The sequence below is a fragment of the Oncorhynchus nerka genome, linkage group LG13, assembly GCF_034236695.1.
Source record: "Oncorhynchus nerka isolate Pitt River linkage group LG13, Oner_Uvic_2.0, whole genome shotgun sequence".
Classification (NCBI taxonomy): Eukaryota; Metazoa; Chordata; class Actinopteri; order Salmoniformes; family Salmonidae; genus Oncorhynchus; species Oncorhynchus nerka.
The window spans coordinates 69,898,748-69,922,635 of NC_088408.1; the positions used below are offsets into that span (position 1 = coordinate 69,898,748).

Here is a 23,888-nt window from a genome sequence, read left to right on the forward strand (position 1 = left end):
CAATGATGAACTAATGATGTTATCGGTAACACTTTATTTGCTCTACAGACTATCAGTAATATTTCAACTAACTCTCTATTAGAGGTCGACCATTTCATCTTGTACCATGACGATTAATTAGGGACGATTTCAAGTTTTCATAACAATCGTCATCCGCCTTTTTGGGCGCAGATTTTGGCCAATGTAATCGACTGCGTGGCAGGCGAGTGCGGCGTCAAAAGGACCTTGTGGCTGCAAGGAGCCAAGGTAAATTGCTAGCTAGCATTAAACCTATCTTTATAAACTATCAATCTTCACATAATCACTAGTTAACTACACATGGTTGATGATATTACTAGTTTAACTAGCTTGTCCTGTGTTGCATAATCAATGTGGTGCTTGTTAATTTATCATCGAATCACAGCCTACTTCAACTTCGCTAAAAGGGTGATGATTTAACAAAATCGCATTCGTGAAAAAAGCACAATCGTTGCACAAATGTTCCGAACCATAAACATCAATGCCTTTCTTAAAATCAATACACAAAGTATATATTTTTAAACCTGCATATTTAGTTAAAATAAATTAAAGTTAGCAGGCAATATTAACTAGGAAAATTGTCACTTCTCTTGCGTTCAGTGCAAACTGAGTCAGGGTATATGCGACCATTTCTTCCTAACAAAGGCCGTTATTAATTTGCCAGAATTTTACATAATTATGACATTAACATTGAAGGTTGTGCAATGTAACAGCAATATTTAGACTTAGGGTTGCCACCCATTTGATAAAATACGGAACGGTTCCGTATTTCACTGAAAGAATAAACGTTTTGTTTTCGAAATGATAGTTTCTGGATTTGACCATATTAATGAGTCAAAAGCTCGTATTTCTGTGTGTTTATTATATTATAATACAGTCAATGATTTGATAGAGCAGTCTGACTGAGCGGTGGTAGGCAGAAGCAGGCGCGTAAGCATTCATTCAAACAGCACTTTGCCAGCAGCTCTTAGCAATGCTTGAAGCACATTGCTGTTTGACTTCAAGCCTATCAACTCCCGAGATTAGGCTGGCAATACTAAAGTGCCTATAAGAACATCCAATAGTCGAAGGTATATGAAATACAAATGGTATAGAGAGAAATAGTCCTCGTCATAATAACTACAGCCTAAAACTTATTAACTGGGAATATTGAAGAACTGGTAATATTGAACCACCAGCTTTTATATGTTCTCATGTTCTGAGCAAGGAATTTAAACGTCAGCTTTTTTACATGGCACATATTGCACTTTTACTTTCTTCTCAAATGCTGTTTTTTTGCATTATTTAAACCAAATTGAACATGTTTCATTATTTATTTGAAACCAAATAGAATTGATTTATGTATTATAGTTAGTTAAAATAAGTGTTCATTGTTCATTCAGTGTTATTGTAATTGTCATTATTACAGAGAACTCACGTTTTTGCAGAGGAGATCTTGGTCATGCAATTTTATATCTAACAAATGTGTTTGGAGCAGTATTTCTTAATGAAAAAATGTGGATGAAAATGAGTCGTCTCTCGACAAATCACCGACGAAGGGGCGCAGACTTCTGCTACCGACTTCAGTTTGCCTCAGGAAAAAACGGCTTGGCCGAACAACCCTTACCAAAGTCCAAAACGAGCAAAAAAACGCCACCTCATAATATATGCACAAACTCTTCTGAACTGTTTCGTCTGGGAAGCATGTGGACGCCTTTTCCCTAAACCCTTATTCTAAACCTAACCTTAGGTAAGTAGTTGCTTATAAACATATAGTTTGTTGATAGTATGACCATCTGTAGAGCATCTATAGATGGACTTTCCGGACTATCCAAGTAAAGTGTTACCTAATTATCTATCACAATATTTTCCAGGCTGTTTGTATTTCATCAGCAAAGCTTTGAAGAGCAGCCTTTTTTGAAGAGGGACTCCGTGCAAATGTTACTGAAGTGGTACGGCCCTACTTCTACTGTCTAGGCTCTTCCGTTCCACTCAGACTGAAGAAGTTTGACCTTGAGGAAAATGATGAGAGCCTGAGTAACCTGGAGGCCCAGCGTGAAATCAAGCAGGACTTCCAGCTGCTCCATGGCGCAAGCTGCATGCCTTTCAGACTACTGAATACATGGAATCAGGTACATGTCTTATGTAAATGACGTCACGCTGCTTGCTTAGTGAGTACAGCTTCCTCCTGATTCGGTTTATACTGAGGCTCGAACCCAGGACCTCTGCCTCACAAACTGCATCATGTACTCGCACTCCTGTGGCGTCTTACACATTCATCCCTCTGAAAAGATAGCTATTCAGCAGCGCAGGTGGAGTGAGTTTCACAGATCCCCATCTGCAACATTTACACAATTCCCTGACTGAAATGCAGAGTCGGATGTCAAACATCTCATGGGATTTACATTGTCTTACTCTTTCCTCATCCCCAGAACAACAGGATATCCACAACTTCCTGCTCAATAATATGAGCAACGGTGGGATATTAGAGATGACGATGTGCTATCTGAAAGCGGTGGGTCAGAGGTTCATGGAGGAGTGGACTGACTGTGGGCTGACTGCAGTGGTGCAGGAGGTGTATCATCGTTGGAGGAAGCACAGTAGTGGCCTGCCCAACCCTCTACTCCGCAACTGCAGTAATCAACACAAATGGGTATAGGACATCTATTCTGACTCTTTTGATATATTACTTTATTGACAGTGTTTTTAATTGAGAAACTTACATCTCTGCCTGTGTTTTTTACATTCCACCTAATGCGAATGTCAAGCTGCCGGTAAAAGACTTTTGATTGGTGTTTTATGCAGGAAATGTAGCTGATGAGCCTATCATGTCTGGAGCTTCAGCTGGAGCAGTGGTCTCACATCAAAGGCAAGAGTGGTAAGTGTCAAACACATTGGTGTACTTTGGTATTCTTTATGAAATACAGTTTTCTTTTGGTTTCTTTCTTTTGCATGAACCATATTGGTATATTCCTTTCTGTGTTTTTATTGTGAAGGGTCCCCAAGAAAGTGCAGTGGGGGCCAGAGCAGTGTTGGGTGTGATGCAGAGTTCCCAGGGCAGCACTCTGAGGGGGACCTGTTATAGCTGAGGAACCTGTTTGAGGAGAACTGGGTGGCTGTGGTGGTGCGTGTTTCCTTGCTCAAGGCATGCTTCTTGGCCCTGCAAGTAACCTTCACATTCATCCTGCAACATAATTTACCCATGTTTCCTTGACTATTTACCATAACACTTGAATATTTGTTTCTAGTATGATACTGAGTTGACCTCTTTCCTCATACATCTCACATATTAGTTTAAATGATTAAGACAAATCAATCTGATCTACATTTGCTATTGACATGTGTAATCCATAACCTAAGACGTGCTTTGTGTGCTTGTGTCATCTCACAGGGAGACCTGGACCAGGCCCTGGAGAGCTATGATGTGTGTGTGTGTGCAGGCATGCATCAGAGATTCACGCACGGACCACAGAGGAGGAAAGGTACACCATCTACCTGCCCAACCTGTGTGCAGATGCAGCCATCTCGGTGGAGGAGGTCAGTGGAAGAGCTGAACAGTAAAACTATAGCACAAATAGTCTATTTGAGTAACATGCACTTGGCCCTCAACCATCCCATGAGAGCATGTAGTTCCCCTGTGGTTTTGTGTTGTCTGGTTCATCAGAAAGTGTTCCCTTCTCCCCATTGCATGGACAGATTGATAAGAAGATGGTGTCTCTGGCGCATTGTCAGTCCCTGGCGGAGATCCAGCGTCTGAGTCTAGGGACTATGAGTCTGTGGTGTGGCTGCTGCAGCCCACCCTCAGCGATGGCGCTGGGCGGGTCAAGGCTCTGGAGTTTGTCCAGCTGCTGCAGTTTACCTTCTGGATTAATACAGCAATAGATAATTTTGTAGATGTACTTTAGTATTTGTCTTTATATGGTTCTTTTAGTTTCAACAAGTCTTTCTCTTTGAGGCATGGTTGTCACAACTAATCAGTGTAGTACCGACGTAGGAAAGCAGTATTAAATGTACAAATATGTACCATGATTACATTTTTCCTCTTTTCCTGGCGTCTGCCCCAGAACTCCCTGTTGAAACTGAATGACTACCGTCAGTGTCTGGAGTGCACCGAGGTTGCCCTGAATGAAGCCCTGCAGCAGCTCAACTCTGTCCCAGTCAGCTCTCACACGGCAAAGGAGGAGTGGTTCTCTACCATCACAACGCTGCTGGGAGGCTTCTAGGTCTGCTTCACAGAGGACCCTGAGCAACGTCAACCACTACACCAGCATGGCCCGGCTGGCCAACAACCTCATCCGGGTCAACACTCACACTAATATACCTGGTAGAGACAAAGTGTGTTTGGAAACAGAAAATGATATATAAATGTGTGCTGTGTCCAGCTCAGCCCTGCCCTGGATTCTCCTGCACCACATCATCAAGCACGAGGAGGCTGCCTTCAACTGCCTGCTTCGCCAGCACATATATTCCTAGGGGATGATGAAGGTACATTACATGACCAAAAGTATGTGCTCATCGAACATCTCATTCCAAAATCATGGGCATTAATATGGAGTTGGTCCCGCCTTTGCTGACATAACAGCCTCCACTCTTCTGGGAAGGTTTTCCACTAGATGTTTGAACATTGCTACAGGGACTTGCTTCCATTCAGCCACGAGCATTAGTGAGTTCGGGCACTGATGTTGAGCGATTAGCCTGGCTCACAGTCGGAATTCCAATTCTTCCCAAAGGTGTTCTTTGGGGTTGAGGTTAAGGCTCTGTGCAGGCTAGTCAAGTTGTTCTTCACCAATCTCCACAAACCATTTCTGTATGAACCTCGCTTTGTGCACAGGGGCATTGTCATGCTGAAACAGGAAAGGCCTTCCCCAAACTGTTGCCACAAAGTTGGAAGCACAGAATCGTCTACAATGTCATTGTATGCTGTCGGGTTAAGATTTCCCTTCACTGGAACCAAGGGGCCTAGTCCGAACCATGAAAAACAGCCCCAGACCATTATAAACCTTTTACCAGGATCTCAGCGATCACTGCCTCATTGCCTGTATCCGCCACGGAGCCGCAGTCAAACGACCACCCCTCATCACTGTCAAACGCTCCCTAAAACACTTCTGTGAGCAGGCCTTTCTAATCGACCTGGCCCGGGTATCCTGGAAGGACATTGACCTCATCCCGTCAGTTGAGGATGCCTGGTCATTCTTTAAAAGTAACTTCCTCACCATTTTAGATAAGCATGCTCCGTTCAAAAAATGCAGAACCAAGAACAGATACAGCCCTTGGTTCACTCCAGACCTGACTGCCCTCGACCAGCACAAAAACATCCTGTGGCGGACTGCAATAGCATCGAATAGCCCCCGTGATATGCAACTGTTCAGGGAAGTCAGGAATCAATACACGCAGTCAGTCAGGAAAGCTAAGGCCAGCTTCTTCAGGCAGAAGTTTGCATCCTGTAGCTCCAACTCCAAAAAGTTCTGGGACACTGTGAAGTCCATGGAGAACAAGAGCACCTCCTCCCAGCTGCCCACATTGTCTATTGGTAAATAGCCCACCCATTTTCACCTACCTCATTCCCATACTGTTTTTATACTGTTTTTTTTATTTATTTATTTACTTTTCTGCTCTTTTGCACACCAATATCTCTACCTGTACATGACCATCTGATCATTTATCACCCTAGTGTTAATCTGCAAAATTGTATTATTCGCCTACCTCCTCATGCCTTTTGCACACATTGTATATAGACTGCCCATTTTTTTTTCTACTGTGTTATTGACTTGTTAATTGTTTACTCCATGTGTAACTCTGTGTTGTCTGTTCACACTGCTATGCTTTATCTTGGCCAGGTCGCAGTTGCAAATGAGAACTTGTTCTCAACTAGCCTACCTGGTTAAATAAAGGTGAAATAAAATAAAAATATCTAACAAGTAATCTAACAATTCCACAACTACCTAATACACACATCTAAAGGGATGGAATAAGAATATGTACATATAAATATATGGATGACCGAGCGGCATAGGCAAAAGATGCAATAGATGGTGTAAAATACAGTATATACATACATATGAAATGAGTAATGTAAGATGTGTAAACAGTATTGAAGTGGAATTATTTAGAGTGCATTGTATAAAGTGACTAGTGATCCATTTACTAAAGTGGCCAATGATTTGAGTCAGTATGTAGGCAGCAGCATCTCTGTGTTAGTGGTGGCTGTTTAACAGTCTGATGGCCTTGAGATAGAAGCTGTTTTTCAGTCTCTCGGTCCCAGCTTTGATGCACCTGTACTGACCTCGCCTTCTGGATGGTAGCGGGGTAAACAGGCAGTGGCTTGGGTGATTGTTGTCCTTGATGATCTTTTTAGCCTTCCTGTGACATCGGGTGCTGTAGGTGTCCTGGAGGGCAGGTAGTTTGCCCCCGGTGATTTGTTGTGCAGACCGCACCACCCTCTGAGGAGCCTTGCAGGTGAGGGTGGTGTAGTTGCCATACCAGGCCACGACTGTTGTGCATCTGTAAAAGTTTGAGGGTTTTAGGTGACAAGCCAAATTTCTTCAACCTCCTGAGGTTGAATAGGCAATGTTGCACCTTCTTCTCCACACTGTCTGTGTGGGTGGACCATTTCAGTTTGTCTGTGATGTGTACGCCGAGGAACTTAAAACTTAAAACTTTCTCCACTGCTGTCCCATCGATGTGGATAGGGTGGGGGGGGGGGGTGATCCCTCTGCTGTTTCCTGAAGTCCACGATTATCTCCTTTGTTTTGTTGACAGGAGAGGGGGGACCCGCAGTCCTTGGTAGTGGGCCGCGTCGGTGGCACTATTATCCTCAAAACGGGCAAAGAAGGTGTTTAGTTTGTCTGGAAGCAAGACGTCTGTGTCTGACGTGGCTGGTTTTCTTTATGTAGTCCTTAATTGCCTGTAGACCTTGCCACATGCGTCTCGTGTCTGGGCCGTTGAATTGCGACTCCACTTTGTCCCTTTACAGACATTTTGCTTGTTTGATTGCCTATTCCCGGAGGGAATAACTTTCCGTGGTTAAACACGGTGGTTCGCAGTTTGTTTTGCGCGAATTCCGTCTATCCATGGTTTCTGGTTAGGGTAGGTTTTAATATTCACAGTGGGTACAACCTCTCCAATGCACTTTATCACTCCAGAGAACACGTTTCCACTGCTCCAGAGTCCAATGGCGGCGAGCTTTACACCACTCCAGCTGACGCTTGGCATTGTGTATGGTGATCTTAGGCTTGTGTGCGGCTGCTCGGCCATAGAAACCCATTTCATGAAGCTCCCGATGAACAGTTATTGCGCTGATGTTGCTTCCAGAGGTAGTTTGGAATTCGTAGTGAGTGTTGCAACCTGACGACAGATGATTTTTAAGAGCTACGTGCTTCATCACTCGCTGGTCCCGTTCTGTGAGCTTGTGTGGCCTACCGCTTTGTGGTTTAGCCATTACTGCTCCTAGATGTTTCCACTTCACAATAACAGCACTTACAGTGGACCAGTGCAGCTCTAGCAGGACATACATTTGACAAACTGACTTGTTGGAAAGGTGGCTTGTTAGAAAGTCACGGAGTTCTCCGGTAAGGCCATTCTACTGCAAATGTTTGTCTCTGGAGATTGCATGGCTGTGTGTTTGATTTAAAAAAAATATCTGTCAGTAATGGGTGTGGCTTAAATAGCTGAATCAACTAATTTGAAGGGGTGTTCAAATACTTTTGTGTGTGTGTGGTGGTGGTGGTGAAGTCCATTCTGTTCATAACTGCTATAATGCCCTATTTAAATCTATGCTGGAAGCCCTAAAATGTCTTGCTGTTTCCTGTGACTCTCTTTAGATTGCTCTAACACCCCCATTCTGCCCTCCTCCCTGATGCTGCTCAACCTGGCCGCCGCTCCTGGTGCTGCAACTCAGATGGAGCTCTGTTCAGGTGCTATGTGAGTCGGTCAACAGAGCTGAGATTGTGTGGACATTCTCTGTTTTTGTTTTCCTATGATATGGTTTGAATTAGTTTCTAATATCTTTCAAAGTATTTGTCAAAGATTAATCAGGATAGAACTAACCTCATTGTTGTATTCATGTTCATGGTTCAGGTTCGTGTTCTGGAGAAAGAGGAGTCTCCCTCAAGTGGAGGATACTCATCCCTACAAAGATGAGATGGGCGTTGAGCAGTGCTTCTACTGCCTGTAGGCTTACCCCAGCAAGAAGATCATGGCCCGTTATCTGGAGGAGCACTCTGCTCAACAGGTCAAACACCCAGCCCTCTTAATGTTATATTACTGACTGTCAATCTTTCAATGCCGTTCACATATCTGAGGATTAGCTAACAGAGATCATGTAATGTGTTCAACTGGCCACTAGGTGGCGGTCAATTCCACATTGGGTTGTTTACTCACTGGGTTTGGCTTGTAGTGTAACTGTGATATGCAGTAATTGCATGATGAATAGACTCTGTTCCAAAGGGACAAGGTTCATTAGTTAATGAATGCAGTCCCCCGACTAATTAACTACTGGTTGGTCCACTGAGTCATACGACCCAGGAACTCCACTCGAGCAGGTCAATACAGGAGGAAGAAAGCAATTGATTCACTTTCAGGGAGTTTGAATGAGATTAATTATCTTACTGCCTCTGCATCATAATATACCAGCCTGTGCTGTTAGTCCCTTATCATGCTAGAGGGAATCACCAGGGTTTCACTTAGGAAGAGTTGAATCTTAGGGCAAACTCTTTGGTGGTGAGTTTTAAAAAGTGTGTATGCGTGCGTTAGTAACAGGGATTTTTTTTAACGGTAGAATAAATGTTTTGCTTATCATCATAACTAACTGTGTTTTTCTAAGGAGGGCAGGTGGAACTCCTTTGGAGCCACGCCCTCTTCATGTTCCAGTACTTTAAGCCTTTGAGGTACTTAGAGGTAGTATGTACGTGTAGATATGGTTAAAGTGACTATGCATATATGATGAACAGAGAGTAGCAGTAGCATAAAGAGGGGTTGGCGGGTTGTGGGACACAATGCAGATAGCCTGGTTAGCCAATGTTAGCACTGGTTGGTCAGGCCAATTGAGGTAGTATGTGCATGAATGTATAGTTAAAGTGACTATGCATATAAGATAAACAGAGAATAGCAGCAGTGTAAAAGAGGGGTTGGGGGGGCACACAATGCAGATAGTTTGGGTAGCCATTTGATTACCTGTTCAGGAGTCTTATTGGGGGTAAAAACTGTTGAAGCCTTTTGGTCCTAGACTTGGCACTCTGGTACCGCTTGCCATGTGGTAGTAGAGAGAACGGTCTTTGACAATTTGTAGGGCTTTCCTCTGACACCGCCTGGTGTGGAGGTCCTGGATGGCAGGCAACTTATCCCCAGTGATGTACTGGGCCGTACGCACTACACTCCGTAGTGCCTTGCGGTCGGAGTCCGAGCAATTGCCGTACCAGGCAGTGACGCAACCAATCAGGATGCTCTCGATGTTGCAGCTGTCTCGTCGTTGTCGGTGATCAGGCCTACCACTGTTGTGTCCTATGCAAACGTAATGATGGTGTTGGAGTCGTGCCTGGCCATGCAGTCGTGGCTGAACAGGGAGTACAGGAGGGGATTGAGCACGCACCCCTGGGGGGCTCCAGTGTTGAGAATCAGCGTGGCAGATGTGTTGCTACCTACCCTCACCACCTTTAAAGGTCAGTGTGGGGCATTTATGAGTCAAATGCTAATTGACTGGACGTAGCCACAGCCTGACTTTACATGTTGTCACGTAGAACAGTTTAGCAGAGTTGGGGTTAATTCCGTAAATTCTATTAGAATTAAATTCCCTCTACCTGTAAATTCAATTTAAATTCCAGGTCACTCTGAATTCCAAGAATTCAATTCCCAATTCAATATTATCCACAAATCCAAATTTCCTCAGGCTTTCAGGCAGATTATGTCACTGTTTAGATAGCCTAGTGATACTAGAAATATAGTAATATAAATTTAAATGATTTTTAAACATATCCAGTGGTCTGTTTTTGTGCATTAATTCCATTGACTGTGAACTGTACAAATATTGAATTCCAGAGAGGACTTTTTTTTACTATTTCAATTCCAATTCAAACACTCAAGTCTCATTCCAATTCTGTAACTTAAAGATTGTTGAAATTTGAATTGATTTCAATGTAAATTCTCCACTTCATGAGTGAATTTATTGGAATTGACCACAACCCTGCTGTTTAGGCCTATACATCACGTCATGACCATTCATTATAGGTGATGACACTGTACAAGTCATTATGCATTGAAATATATAGGTAACTGCCAAAATAAAGGAAATACCAACAGTGTCTTAATAAGGCGTTGGGCCACTACAAGCCGCCACAACAGCTTCAATGCACCTTGGCATAGATTCTACTCGTATCTGGAACTCTATTGGGAGGGATGTGACACCATTCTTCCACAAGAAATTACATAATTTGGTCTTTTGTTGATGGTGGTGGAAAACACTGTCACAGGTGCCACTCCAGAATCTTCCAGTGTTCAGTTGGTTTGAGATCTGGTGACTGACTGACACCTACACACTTTAAACCCCCTATGCTCCTTTTGAGATCCCGCACTGAGATCTCTTCTACCCACGGTAGCCAAAATAATGGGCAACTGGGCATTTCTTTATACATGGCCCTAAGCATTATGGGATGTTAATTGCTTAATTAACTCGGGAACCACAGCTGTTTGGAAGCACCTGCTTTCAATATGCTTTGGATCCCTTTTTTCCTTTTATTTTGCCATTTACATGTCTGATTTACAAATTGAATGCACCTGCACAATAGCTGAAACCTTTATAAATCACACATTGATCTAAATGGGAGACTTGGGAGTACTTGTCAGGACCTATCATCTCAAATCAGGATTAGAGAGGATCTCTATATGTATCAGATTCTAGTTGAATCTGTAAGACTGCTGTCAGACCTGACAGTAGCAGCATAGTAGATCATCCAGTCTTTGTGTTCCCACCCAGGAGCCGGTACATTGCCTTCCTGAGAGGGGCGCTCCAGCACCCCCTGTTGTCGAGATCTTCTCCCTCCTGGCTGACTAGTTCTTTGAGAACAGTCCAAGGCCGTTAAGTTCTATATGCATGACATCTGTGAGTCCAAACAGGTCAGGAAAAAACAAGTCAAATGTAATTGTGGTTGTGCTTTTTAAGATACTCATATTACCTTGAGTTGCTTTAAGTATTTTACCTTACACAAGTGAATTTCATGTCATGATGATAATGACATTTCCTTGGCATGCTCAATGCTGTGTGTGTGTCCTGGACAAGTTAAACTCTATTGAACTGAAGAGCGATGGCCCCATCCAGGACAAGATAAACTGCAACGAACTGAAGAGCGATGGCCCCATGTGGAAGCACTCCATGGCTGTGTTCAACTGCTTTAAGAGGGCCCTGGAGATGGACAGCACCAACCTGGCTCTGTGGATCGAGTACAGCACCATGTCCTACGCCGTGTACTCCTTCACCTCGCGCCAACTCAAACAGTGGAGGACTGAGCTTCCCTCCAATGTCATCAAACCGGTGCAGTGGACAACCAGTGTACAGAATACTCATATATATATATATATATATATATATATATTGTGTTTTGTGTTCTACTTTTCTAAACTTCATGGACGTCACTTCTAGTCATGCTGTGTGTGAATTCATTGTTCAGTAAATTGATCACTGTTGACAATAGCGGTTTGTGTGTGTGTATTTCAGATGGAGGAGAGAGACCATGCTGGAGACGTGTTTCCAGGGGATGTCTCGGGGGGAGGGGATAGGGATGAGGAAGTGTGGTTCATTCACTACATGCTGGGGAAGATAGCTGAGAAACGCAAGCAGCCACCCCGGGAATACATCCAGCTCTACAAACAGGTGCACAGCAGGGGAAACAGTCTGTGGACTCGAGTGATTCATTGGTCTGCCTTGCAGACTAGATTTATACAGACAGGGGAGCCCTAGGGCTCAACCGAGCAGAAATCTTCATGGAGGTCAGTACAGTGGAAGAGGGGGAAGGGGATGTGAGTTATAGGGAAACTAGGAAGTCAGAGGTCCGATGAAGCAGCTCTGTCTGTGTTTCCCTGTTACCTTCACTGCGTATTCACCTCTCCAGACCCAGTACTTCCATTCTATACCTTACACTAGAATCACTATGTATCTGTTTGTTTTTCCAGTACATTAAAGGCTGACATTTGACCATTGAAAGATATTGACCATGGCAACCAGCTTTTCATCCTGTGTTATTAACAGCCATCAGATGAAGATCTGATGCTCTCGTCTCTTTCTCTTCCCATGCACATTATCTGCACAAGGGAGCTGCCAGATACACTACCACAATTCCCCTGACTTGTCTATGGAGGCCTTGGAGGTACACTTGTTTTAAACCCAAGGGTTTCTAGGTCTAGTCTTTTGTTCAATAATAGATATATATATATATATATAGAGTATAACTCTGTTATTAAAGCTGTGTGTCTCTCTGGCATCTCTCTCCCCCTAGCTGTACTTCCATCTGAGCGCCACTCTCCTCAAGCTGCTGGAGTCTGAGGAACCAGACCTGGAGCATGATCTTCTTCAACATCCTGGCTGAGGTGGCCACTGGACCCTTTGCCAGGGGGGGAAGAGAAGAGAAGGGACCTCAACCTTAGCCTGGGATCTATGCTCTGTCTTATAAAACTCATTCTGTGACTCGACTACAAACCAAAAGGAAAAACATAATTCTCCCCCTCTGGCCCAACCTTTTGTTTTGTCCCCACCCCCCCTCTCACCTCAGGGAGAAGCCCCTCTCCATGATGGACGAGGACTCCCACTGCTGTGTGTGATGGATGTTCATGGGGCCTCCCTCCCCTCCAACGCTGCAGGTCTGACGTCCCCACCTTACACGGCCACTCTGGTCGACCACAATTACACCAAACGTAACACCCTCCGGCTGCAGCAGACCAAACGTAACACCCTCCGGCTGCAGCAGACCAAACGTAACACCCTCCGGCTGCAGCAGACCAAACGTAACACCCTCCGGCTGCAGCAGACCAAACGTAACACCCTCCGGCTGCAGCAGACCAAACGTAACACCCTCCGGCTGCAGCAGACCAAACGTAACACCCTCCGGCTGCAGCAGACCAAACGTAACACCCTCCGGCTGCAGCAGACCAAACGTAACACCCTCCGGCTGCAGCAGACGAGGAAACAGTATGAGGAGGAGCTGATGGTACAGTCCCAGTCCTAGACTCTGGTTCTCTGGGGTTGGGCCTATTCTTCACCGGGCTGGGGAGTAGTGTTTGTTATGAGGATAGTCACTATGATGATAATGGCTCTGGTTCCAGTGATGACTCAATTAGCACTGGGTGATTGGGATGTCTTGGGGAATTGGGCAATATGGTATCTCAGGTTATTTGGATATTGTTTTACTGCTCTATAAAAATGCAATGGCATTTAGATTAGGCAAACAGAGGTGTGAAGGTAGAGTTTGGCAGAAGGCGTCCTGGCCTGTGTGTGTTAATATGTAGAAGTTTGTGCTGGTCACCCTCTTTTCCTTTATCATTTCCCTTGCCTTTTGATGACATTGTTTTCTATTGTAACTTCAGCAGAGCTTGTATCCATGTGTAACCAGTGTGAAATGGCTAGCTAGTTAGCACTGCAATCAGTGATGTCATTTGCTCTGAGACCTTGAAGTAGTTGTTTCCCTTGCTCTGCAAGGGCTGTGGAGCGATAGGTAACAATGCTTAGATGATGACTGTTGTTGCTGTGTGCGGAGGGCCCCTGGTTCAAGCCCAGGTTGGGGTGAGGAGAGTGACGGTTCTCATCACCTCTTATGAAGCCATTTAGATTGAGAATAGATCTTCTTGGCTTTTGATTTGATAAAGTTTTGGTTTTAGCTTCTAATTTTAAAGACCAATGCAGTCAACTTGATTTTCCTGTTTTTTATATATATCTATTTCCACTATTTTTTAAATTATTTATTTTATTTAACCTTTATTTAACTAGGCAAGTCAGTTAATTCTTATTTACAATGACTGCATACCCCGGCCAAATCGGGACGACGCTGGGCCAATTGTGCGCCGCCCTATGGGACTCCCAATCACGGCTGGTTGTACAGCCTGGAATCGAACCAGGGTCTGTAGTGACGGCTCTAACACTGGGATGCAGTGCCTTAGACCGCTGCGCCACTCGGGAGCACCATGAGGTGGGAATAATAATGTGATATTTTCCTTTTTAGTGTGAGAGTTGTTTAAAAAGAGCCTGCAATTTCAGCCTATTTTGGTGTCCTGCCAATAAGGAAGAGTTCCAAACCTCTCTGCCAATAATAGTTCACTTTCAATTTTCCCCTCCCATTTCAGATCACTCCCAGACAGTCCTAGCAGCATTCTTGATTGAGAAATTGCTCTTTGCTACAAAGCTATTTTTGTTTCTCATTTGAATTGAACAGTAAGATACTTAATTGTTACCCAGAAATGATTTGATATTGAGATAAAACCGGATGCGCTGGACCTTTTTTAACTTTTGATTTCATCGGGTTTTTCTGATGACTTCTTACTAATCAAATCATAGCAGGGCAATTATTTTTATGAAAGAATGCAAGCTTGCTGGCTATCGCTTTAGACTTGGATATCGATATGTTCTCTGTAAGGTGTGCTGTCTTCTAGAGGGGGTAATGGCCAGTGAAAGAGAGCTCTGTTCTGGACACAGCAGGCTTTTAGTGTGTTGACTCTAGACTCATATGACCAACACAGAGCCACAGGCAAGACACAGCCAGGCTTCCATTGAGAGGTTTTACCTGATCCCAGGGAACAGTTGCTGCATTGTCCTGGCAATGACATCTCACTACAGGTTCACTTGAAACGACTGAGCTGAATTTAAGATTTTGTCACACTGACAGGACACTTATAGAGGGAGGCAGTTTACTTGTCCTAAGCTTGTCTTGATATAAATATTATGTGTCAAGGAACGTTTGGTAGCTATTCTGACACATTAACTGGTTTCTGTAATATGCCTCTCACTGTGTGCAGATTCATTACTAAACCAAAGTCTAGTGCTGCTGAGTGTTACCTGTCAGTTGGAACAGTAGGGAGGGGTGGAGAAGGGGCTGCATTTAGAGTACACATTAATGTCCTGTTTTAAAATGCTAGAGTGGGGTGAATCACTCACCTTGTAAAGAGTCATTTAAATGATTCTACTTTACTAGACCTATACTGTCCAAATATAGACGATATTGACAGACAATATAAGAGCATGGTTAAAAATCCTTCACTATAAAAGAGGTAGCTTTTCAAAATGAATTACCAACACAATATGATATCAGTTAATGCACTGATGCAACTTTGCTCTACATTTGAACACTTAACATTGCATGACAGTAGTGTGATGACGGACACAAGCAGTTTACTCTTAACCCCCAATTGTTGTTGGTGAGCTGATTGTCTCCTTCACCACAGTGTGTATTCTGCATCTTTTAAAAATGTGCCACATCTAAGTGCACTAAACCTACGTTTAAATTTATGAACCAATTTTAAGAGCATATTTTAGAGGGGAAGCAATCGTAACAACACTGTACAAAAAAAGTGTGTTTGTGTGTGTCAGTTCATACTTAGTAGGAAATGAGGACCGATTTGCCTAATATGTTCCTGAAAAAAGCTGAAATGCAATGTATGAAGCAGTATTCTTAGTAGCTTTTCCCTTATAGAAACTTAGGGCTACATACAGGAATGTACAATTGGCTCCGGTTACCTTTTCTCCAGCATGTCCCATAACTGAAATGATATTCACATCAGCATTGTGTATTGTTTACATTGTTGCAAAGACGTCAAGGGTAAACACAAATATTTGCCACAAGTGAAACAATGTCATTAAATAAATGCTGTTGGTTGTGTATATTGAATGTAAACTGACCATTCATTACAAATGGCTTTGCAAAATATCTTTGCACTATACTGTAAAAACATCCTTTAGCATGTTGTTTCCCCCCTATGCCCTGTAGCTTGAATGTCTGAATACTGCAGCCATGTTGCCCTGTAGCTTGAATGTCTGAATACTGCAGCCATGTTGCCCTGTAGCTTGAATGTCTGAATACTGCAGCCATGTTGCCCTGTAGCTTGAATGTCTGAATACTGCAGCCATGTTGCCCTGTAGCTTGAATGTCTGAATACTGCAGCCATGTTGCCCTGTAGCTTGAATGTCTGAATACTGCAGCCATGTTGCCCTGTAGCTTGAATGTCTGAATACTGCAGCCATGTTGCCCTGTAGCTTGAATGTCTGAATACTGCAGCCATATTGCCCTGTAGCTTGAATGTCTGAATACTGCAGCCATGTTGCCCTGTAGCTTGAATGTCTGAATACTGCAGCCATATTGCCCATGTTGCCCTGTAGCTTGAATGTCTGAATACTGCAGCCATATTGCCCTGTAGCTTGAATGGCTGAATACTGCAGCCATATTGCCCTGTAGCTTGAATGTCTGAATACTGCAGCCATATTGCCCATGTTGCCCTGTAGCTTGAATGTCTGAATACTGCAGCCATATTGCCCTGTAGCTTGAATGTCTGAATACTGCAGCCATATTGCCCTGTAGCTTGAATGGCTGAATACTGCAGCCATATTGCCCTGTAGCTTGAATGGCTGAATACTGCAGCCATGTTGCCCTGTAGCTTGAATGTCTAAATACTGCAGCCATGTTGCCCATGTTGCCCTGTAGCTTGAATGTCTAAATACTGCAGCCATATTGCCCATGTTGCCCTGTAGCTTGAATGTCTGAATACTGCAGCCATATTGCCCATGTTGCCCTGTAGCTTGAATGTCTGAATACTGCAGCCATATTGCCCTGTAGCTTGAATGGCTGAATACTGCAGCCATGTTGCCCTGTAGCTTGAATGGCTGAATACTGCAGCCATGTTGCCCTGTAGCTTGAATGGCTGAATACTGCAGCCATGTTGCCCTGTAGCTTGAATGGCTGAATACTGCAGCCATGTTGCCCTGTAGCTTGAATGGCTGAATACTGCAGCCATGTTGCCCTGTAGCTTGAATGGCTGAATACTGCAGCCATGTTGCCCTGTAGCTTGAATGGCTGAATACTGCAGCCATGTTGCCCTGTAGCTTGAATGTCTGAATACTGCAGCCATGTTGCCCTGTAGCTTGAATGTCTGAATACTGCAGCCATGTTGCCCTGTAGCTTGAATGTCTGAATACTGCAGCCATGTTGCCCTGTAGCTTGAATGTCTGAATACTGCAGCCATATTGCCCTGTAGCTTGAATGGCTGAATACTGCAGCCATGTTGCCCTGTAGCTTGAATGGCTGAATACTGCAGCCATATTGCCCATGTTGCCCGTTTCTGTCATTCTTTCCTGCCTGCTTGTTTCTGCCACCTGCTTAGTCGTTTATATGCATGTAGATCCCAAGGAATAATGCTGTCACTGGACAAATTCAGTCCTCTCTCAAACAATCCATTGAATGGTGTGACTTGGACCGTGGGCTACTATTTGACTTGTGTTTTGGTGTTGGCTAACGTTTGCAACAAAGATCTAAACCTATTTGATTGTATTTGAAAGCTATGCCATAGTTAGTGTTTTCTATTGAAATTGTGTTCAGTTGATATGATGATATAATGCCAAATCAGTCAGAATGTGGTTGGCACCTCATTGGCACACATCCTTTGAGCTAGATGGCAGAAATGAACCACCATGTGCAGGCAGGTTTGCCAGTGGGTGCCAAGCCCTTCTTGCTTAATGCCTGTTTGAAACACGTCATGCTAACAGTAAGCAATCTCTCAGCAATTACGAGGAGTACTATTATCAAATCAGGAATGGAGCTTTTTTTTGTGTTTTAAAACAAACTCCCGATATCTTTTAAGTCACCCCAGAACGTGACATGATTACTGCCTTCAAAGGTGTCCAATGTAGCTGGCATCCCTGAATTGTACTGAAATTAAGTCCCTCCCACAAACTGCTCTTAAATCCATCTTCAGGACATTATTGATATGCACAATTTTAGGGGAAACAATTATTCAATGTAAAGGTGTCCCGGAATGAGTTCCACAATGTTCACAACTTCGTCACTACCCCACACTTCTTTTTAAGGGGCAATCCTTCTTGCAACACCTCTATCGGCTACATTTTTGGCCTGTAATTACAGGAGGCCTTTAACAAGTCCCCAGAGCTCCTTTCATAGAACTGTGTTTCCCTCCTGCTAATTTGATTATTGTCTGCAGAAGACTTCAGCTTCTTGCTGAGGTTGCACAATGTGCTTGGGAAGAAGGCAGGCGCCTAGTTTTTCATTGGCTTGGGTGCTGACTAAGGTCTAGTGCTTTTTATGTTTGTACGATTACTATAATTGCTCTCCTGCTGATGATCCTGGTGTGTATAGAGATTTTACACTGCTATGCACACTTACCCCCTTTCATGGGATCTACATACCTATTTTATTCCTGAATGGTAACCTTAACCGCTTTGTGATTCATCCCTTGAGAACCCAGAGGATGGTCCATGGGTGTGACTGGCACCCAGGCCAGGCTCAGAGTTGGCCACATGACCTGTGTTTGACTCCTGGCAGAGCGCAGTCAGGACAGCGTGGTGGTGACGCTGTCGGACTCCAACTCCACCCAGGAGGCCTTCACAGACCCCGCCAGCTCCCAGGACAGTAGCCATGTTAAGCTTCAGTCTGGGAAGGGCAGTGCCTCTTCATCTGAGAACATCACCCCCATCAAGGAGGGCCAGCCTACAGTTGAAGACATAGGTGAATTTTGTTTGTTTTATCCTGAAATGCAGTAATGGAAATGCATTCTACCCTTTATTATTTCCTAAATGGGATGTTCTTTAGTGATATTGTGGAAGTCAAATGTTGTGTTTTAGAGAGGGTAGGACATATTGAGACTGGATCATGTTAATGTTTGAAAATCTCTTTAAACCCTGAATTCCTCAAGTTCACGTGGTTGGAAAAAAGCAACGAGGACGGGACCGTAAATCTCGCTGGAAGACCAAGAAGTAGTAGACTCCATGTCAGTGACAGTACCTGAGGCTGATGCGCTAAAGCCAACCATGGAGCCCTACTCTCATCCACTGCCTGTTCCATCCACCTGACCAAAGGTGGTTGATGGTGCCCAAGGCCCTCAGCACGACAAGAGCCTCTACCGTCTGACCTTCTCCATCAACAGCTGGGCCCAACAGGTTAGTTTGTCCACCCTCCCTCCATATCATATATGGTTCGCTAACATTCATTCACAGAATGTTTTGACAGGAATATTTGCCCCTACTCTTATCATCAGTGGCATTTCCTGCAATTAACTTTGACATTTAAAACCCTCAGATCTGAAAACATGAATCTAGTTTACACCATTTCCTCAGGTATGGTATATTGGTATTCAAATAGATGGTGTTTTTCTAAGAATTGCATGTCTGTAGTTTGTTTGGCTTGGACTCTGACTTCCTCTTATCAATTGTGCTAGTTTGCCTGTGGGACTGTGGGGTTAATGTGACCGTATAGTACAGTAGGTGCTGAAACAGCAGAGTGTGCATTGGACACAAGGCTCTGTGTGCAGAGGTGTGCGTGGGTGGCAGCAGCACAGTGCTCTCTCAGCCAGGTTTGGCACAGCTAGACTGTTTAGTGTCGTGACGCCCTACAGTCAGCACTTTGCCAGTCAGACCCTCCTATGGGACTGCTGATCCCAATTCAATGAGGTTGGGTTAACCAATTTCCAGGGCAGAGTTTTGGTCATTGATAACAGACTAGTGAACTGTTGCTGTTCTCTTTATTCACCTATTGAGACCGTTATGTAGCTGTTCTCAGCATGCTTTTCATATTTAGATTAGGATTCTTTCAGTCAGCTGGACTGACCTGGGCCCCTGACTGGCTGTAGTTTACTGCCCCAGTGTTTTAGGCTTGACAAAAATGGATTAAGAATCTCAATCGCAGAGCTTGCACCTGTTTTAAGACGTGAGTATGTCCTAAAGGGAAGTGAAATAATTGGTTCTGTATTACATTTCCTTTTGGAGCTGAATGAAAAACAAGGAGTTGAGCTGTTCTGCTAAATTGTCAAGTAACTACCTACGGCTCAGCGTTACAGACCAGAGGCAGCATTGTGGCTGTTCAGGTCTATAGCCCTCTTGGTTAATAAGTGACAACCCTGTTTGTTCTTCACTACAAATCCTACTTCTTCTGGGGTTTGAATTACAAGCTAATGTAATCGTACGTTTCTCAGCGAATACTAAATTCATGTTATGGGTTATTATTGGGCAAATTACATGGTAACAAAGTGATGCAGAGTCATTTTATTTTTTTAAACTTTGCAATCATTGGTTTTTGTTTGGTTTATATTTTAAAGTGAAAAATCTGAGTCTCAGCATCACCCTGTTACGTTGAATTGCCCTATTGTAACAGGAATGTGTGGTGGATGGATAGTTGAGAAGTTAAATAGCCTACCTCTGATTCCTTTATGCAGAACCTTTAAAAACAATTCAGATGGCTTTCATAGATTTGTCATTAAATATGATAATTTACATCTGTCCACAACACTTGACTTTGGTATGGAATTTCATGTACAAGGCCTTTCCTGCTGAAACAGATGTCTGCTGAGCTTTCCTGATAGCTGGTCCAGGAGAGATGCCAAATGCCTGGACCAACTTTATTGATATGATACATTATTGAAACACAGAAAACAACACTGTGGGAGAATCATAGTTGTATGAGGGTGAACTGCACCCTTATAAAGCCTCTGCATGTCTTTAGCTCCCAGAAACAGTTAGGCTAAACCTGCATGGGCTGGGACCGTCAGTGTGAGACTCATTAAGGAAGTCAGGGATTGGCAGGAGGGCCTGTAATCTCCGATCATTTGGCACTGGGTTTTTACAGCTCAGTGGCTAGAGTTGGCTTTTCAAAAAGGCAGTGGTGGAAATGTCTTGTCAGCGATATGTTCTATGTCTTATCTGAATGGCCATTCCTCTGCCTAACCCAACCTCTCCACTATCTAATAAAAACATCAGTGCTGATTTAAAAGGAGTACCCCTTGCATGTCAACAAATTGACTTCAGCTACAGTCCCCTTGTACTGTTAAACTACAGTTAATGGCCATTGGAGCTGCTATGACAGAACAAGGTAACAATGCAGTGATGTTAGGTACTGTAGTGGATGATGCATCTGAAAATGATTGATTCAATGAAGCTTGTGGTATGATGTAACATTTTCACCTTTTTCTTTGTCTCGTGTTTGTGGTTTGTGGTCTTCCTCTTGAGGGGCATCCCCCACGTTTCCTGATAATTTTTTTGTGTTTTCGCAGAATCTGCGGTGGCCACGTGATGTGTTGCTAGGATGCAGTGTCCCATGGCAACAGCTGAAGCATATGCCAGCACGAGGACTTTTCTATGAGGGGAACAAGACAAACCTGTTCATTGTAAGTTCCACAGTTCACCAAGCCAGCTCCGCCATCAAGTTTCTACTACCCTGGCTGGCTCACCTGGCTAACATTACTATGCACTAGTCCTGGTTGTTAGTTTGTTTGTTTGTTAATATTGTTTTTAAACAATGACCGATAGCTTGGCAAAATCAGGCTGAGGTTCCGATATCCTTTTGCAATAACAATCACGGTCCTTATCCTTAATATTATACCAACTATGGGGGTATGTAATCTCGCTGAGACCTACTTTCCAGGTCTCTGATAACTATAGGCTATGGAAAATTGTTTGTATAATTTGAACTTTGGTTATTCATACATGCATGTATGTGTGTATATATATGTGCAGACGCAGAGAGTCGAGTAGAATCCATTGTGTTCCATGATGCACTCCTGTGTACACTCGAATGATGGCGTTTTTATCATGCAGGAGGGTTTAAGTTGACCCCCACTGCCTCCACCACCTCATCCTCTAATACCCAACTGTTGAACTTTTGGGGCCAGTTTTTCCAACGGACCAACACCCATTTTTTTAAATATTAAAAAAAACATTTTCTCTCTTTTGATTCCTGAATCTCCTCCACGTGAAAGCCGTTGTCTTTACCCAAGTGTACCTTCTGTAGTTCCTTCTCATAAGCTATAAGCTCCCCATCATAATCTTTTTTTTAAACTGTTCGCTGCTCTGGCCCCCCAATGGTGGAACAAACTCCCTCACGACGCCAGGACAGCGGAGTCAATCACCACCTTCCGGAGACACCTGAAACCCCACCTCTTTAAGGAATACCTAGGATAGGATAAAGTAATCCTTCTCACCCCCCCCCTTAAAAGATTTAGATGCACTATTGTAAAGTGGCTGTTCCACTGGATGTCATAAGGTGAATGCACCAATTTGTAAGTCGCTCTGGATAAGAGCGTCTGCTAAATGACTTAAATGTAAATGTAAACTTGTAGACAGGGGGTATATGTGGTAGACATTCGGTAACTGAACAACTCATCGCTGTAACCTTGCTCATATTATTTGTCAAACACCCCTCAACTTGGATATACCTACCAAGTCCCCCACTATGAATTTAAAATCAATTATTTTCTTACGATGAAGGGGAACAAACCATACAGATTTTTAAAGACCTCGGAGGGTTTCATCCGCATACTCTTATGGTAGTTGTAACCCTTTACTAAATCTTGAACTATATCGATATATCTATGCGTGTTGTGAGCTGTAAAGTATTTCCACATCCTCTCCTTCAAAGTTATTTTAAAGCGTTCCACAACTGAAGCTTTCAAATCCGAACCTGTAGTAAAATGTACGATATTGTGCTTTTTCACGAGTTTCTGAAAAGTATTATTAAAAAGAAAAACTCAGTGCAGACTGACATTCTTGGGTGCTCCTCCTTCCTTTAAGATAGTCAAAGGCCCGGGTCAGCTCTGCCCCAATAATTTTTTTTAAAGACCCTTACAAATGCTATTTTAGAGAAAATGTCTATAACCGTTAGCATGTAGCGATTTCCATATTTATCTGCAAGGGCCTGCATGTCACACAGATCTGCCTGAAACTGGGACAAGGGATGGGTAGGAAGTGTTTTCGCACAGGTTTATGCAGAGTGTGAGCATCCTGCTCTGCTCGCCATTCATTCACTTGAGCAGCGCCTAACCTGCTACCTGTTTCTTCGTCTATAGCTCTATGGAACCGCTCCTTCCCCCCATAAGACCCTGGGTTAGAGGGGGTATAATACATGTTTTTCAAAATCTGCTCCGCCATCCTTCTTGCCTCTCTGATGTACAATAACATTAATGAGCCCCTTTTTAAATAACGACATTTTGAATTTTATTTTTGCAAATATCAAGTATTACATATGCAGACAAGTCAGGATACGCAGCAGGATATTAGTGCCCGTTTTCTCAACGACCCATGCATGCAACACCTTGTGTACTTGGTTTACATTTACAGGCTTGTGTCTCTGAATTTTTAAAACACACACATCTGTTATATAAGCAACATATGACACATGTTACAATTAAATGGTGTTTCAAACAAATAAAGTAAAATCTTAGACAAGGATGTTTCTAGTTCTTCAGAATCATCCAGTTGTGTCCATTGTAGACTCTCGCTCGTATCTTACATGATTCATGATTTGCTCCATTTTTAGCACACACTGCAGTAGCCCATGTATTGTGGGTTATGTAGAATGATAAATTGTTCACTCTGTTTTCAATAATTTGCTGCCCTAACATTTGTAAGTTCTCTCAAAAGAAAAAATGTATTTATTCTCTAACATCATATGCATATAGTTACCCATTGCTTTACATCTAAATAAAAAATATTAATTATTACTCGTTCTCTTGGTTTATTGAGCCAGAAAGTCACCACATCAGCCACCAAAGCTTCCTTGTATTTGTTGTCGTCCACCAGTGTGTGCCGGATTTCTTTGAGTTTCTCGTGGATGTAGATCACCTCCTTCAGTTCATGTAGGAAAGCCTCGGTTACCCTGTAAACTCTGGGAATAGATGGCACAAGACCCATAGACTCCAGGGCTCTGACC

At 43.4% G+C, this 23,888-nt stretch overlaps 1 pseudogene; it reads left to right on the forward strand.

The window, feature by feature from the left end:
* The window catches only part of LOC115140004 (calcineurin-binding protein cabin-1-like), a 94,337-nt pseudogene that overhangs the window by 1,535 nt on the left and 68,914 nt on the right, over positions 1-23,888 (forward strand).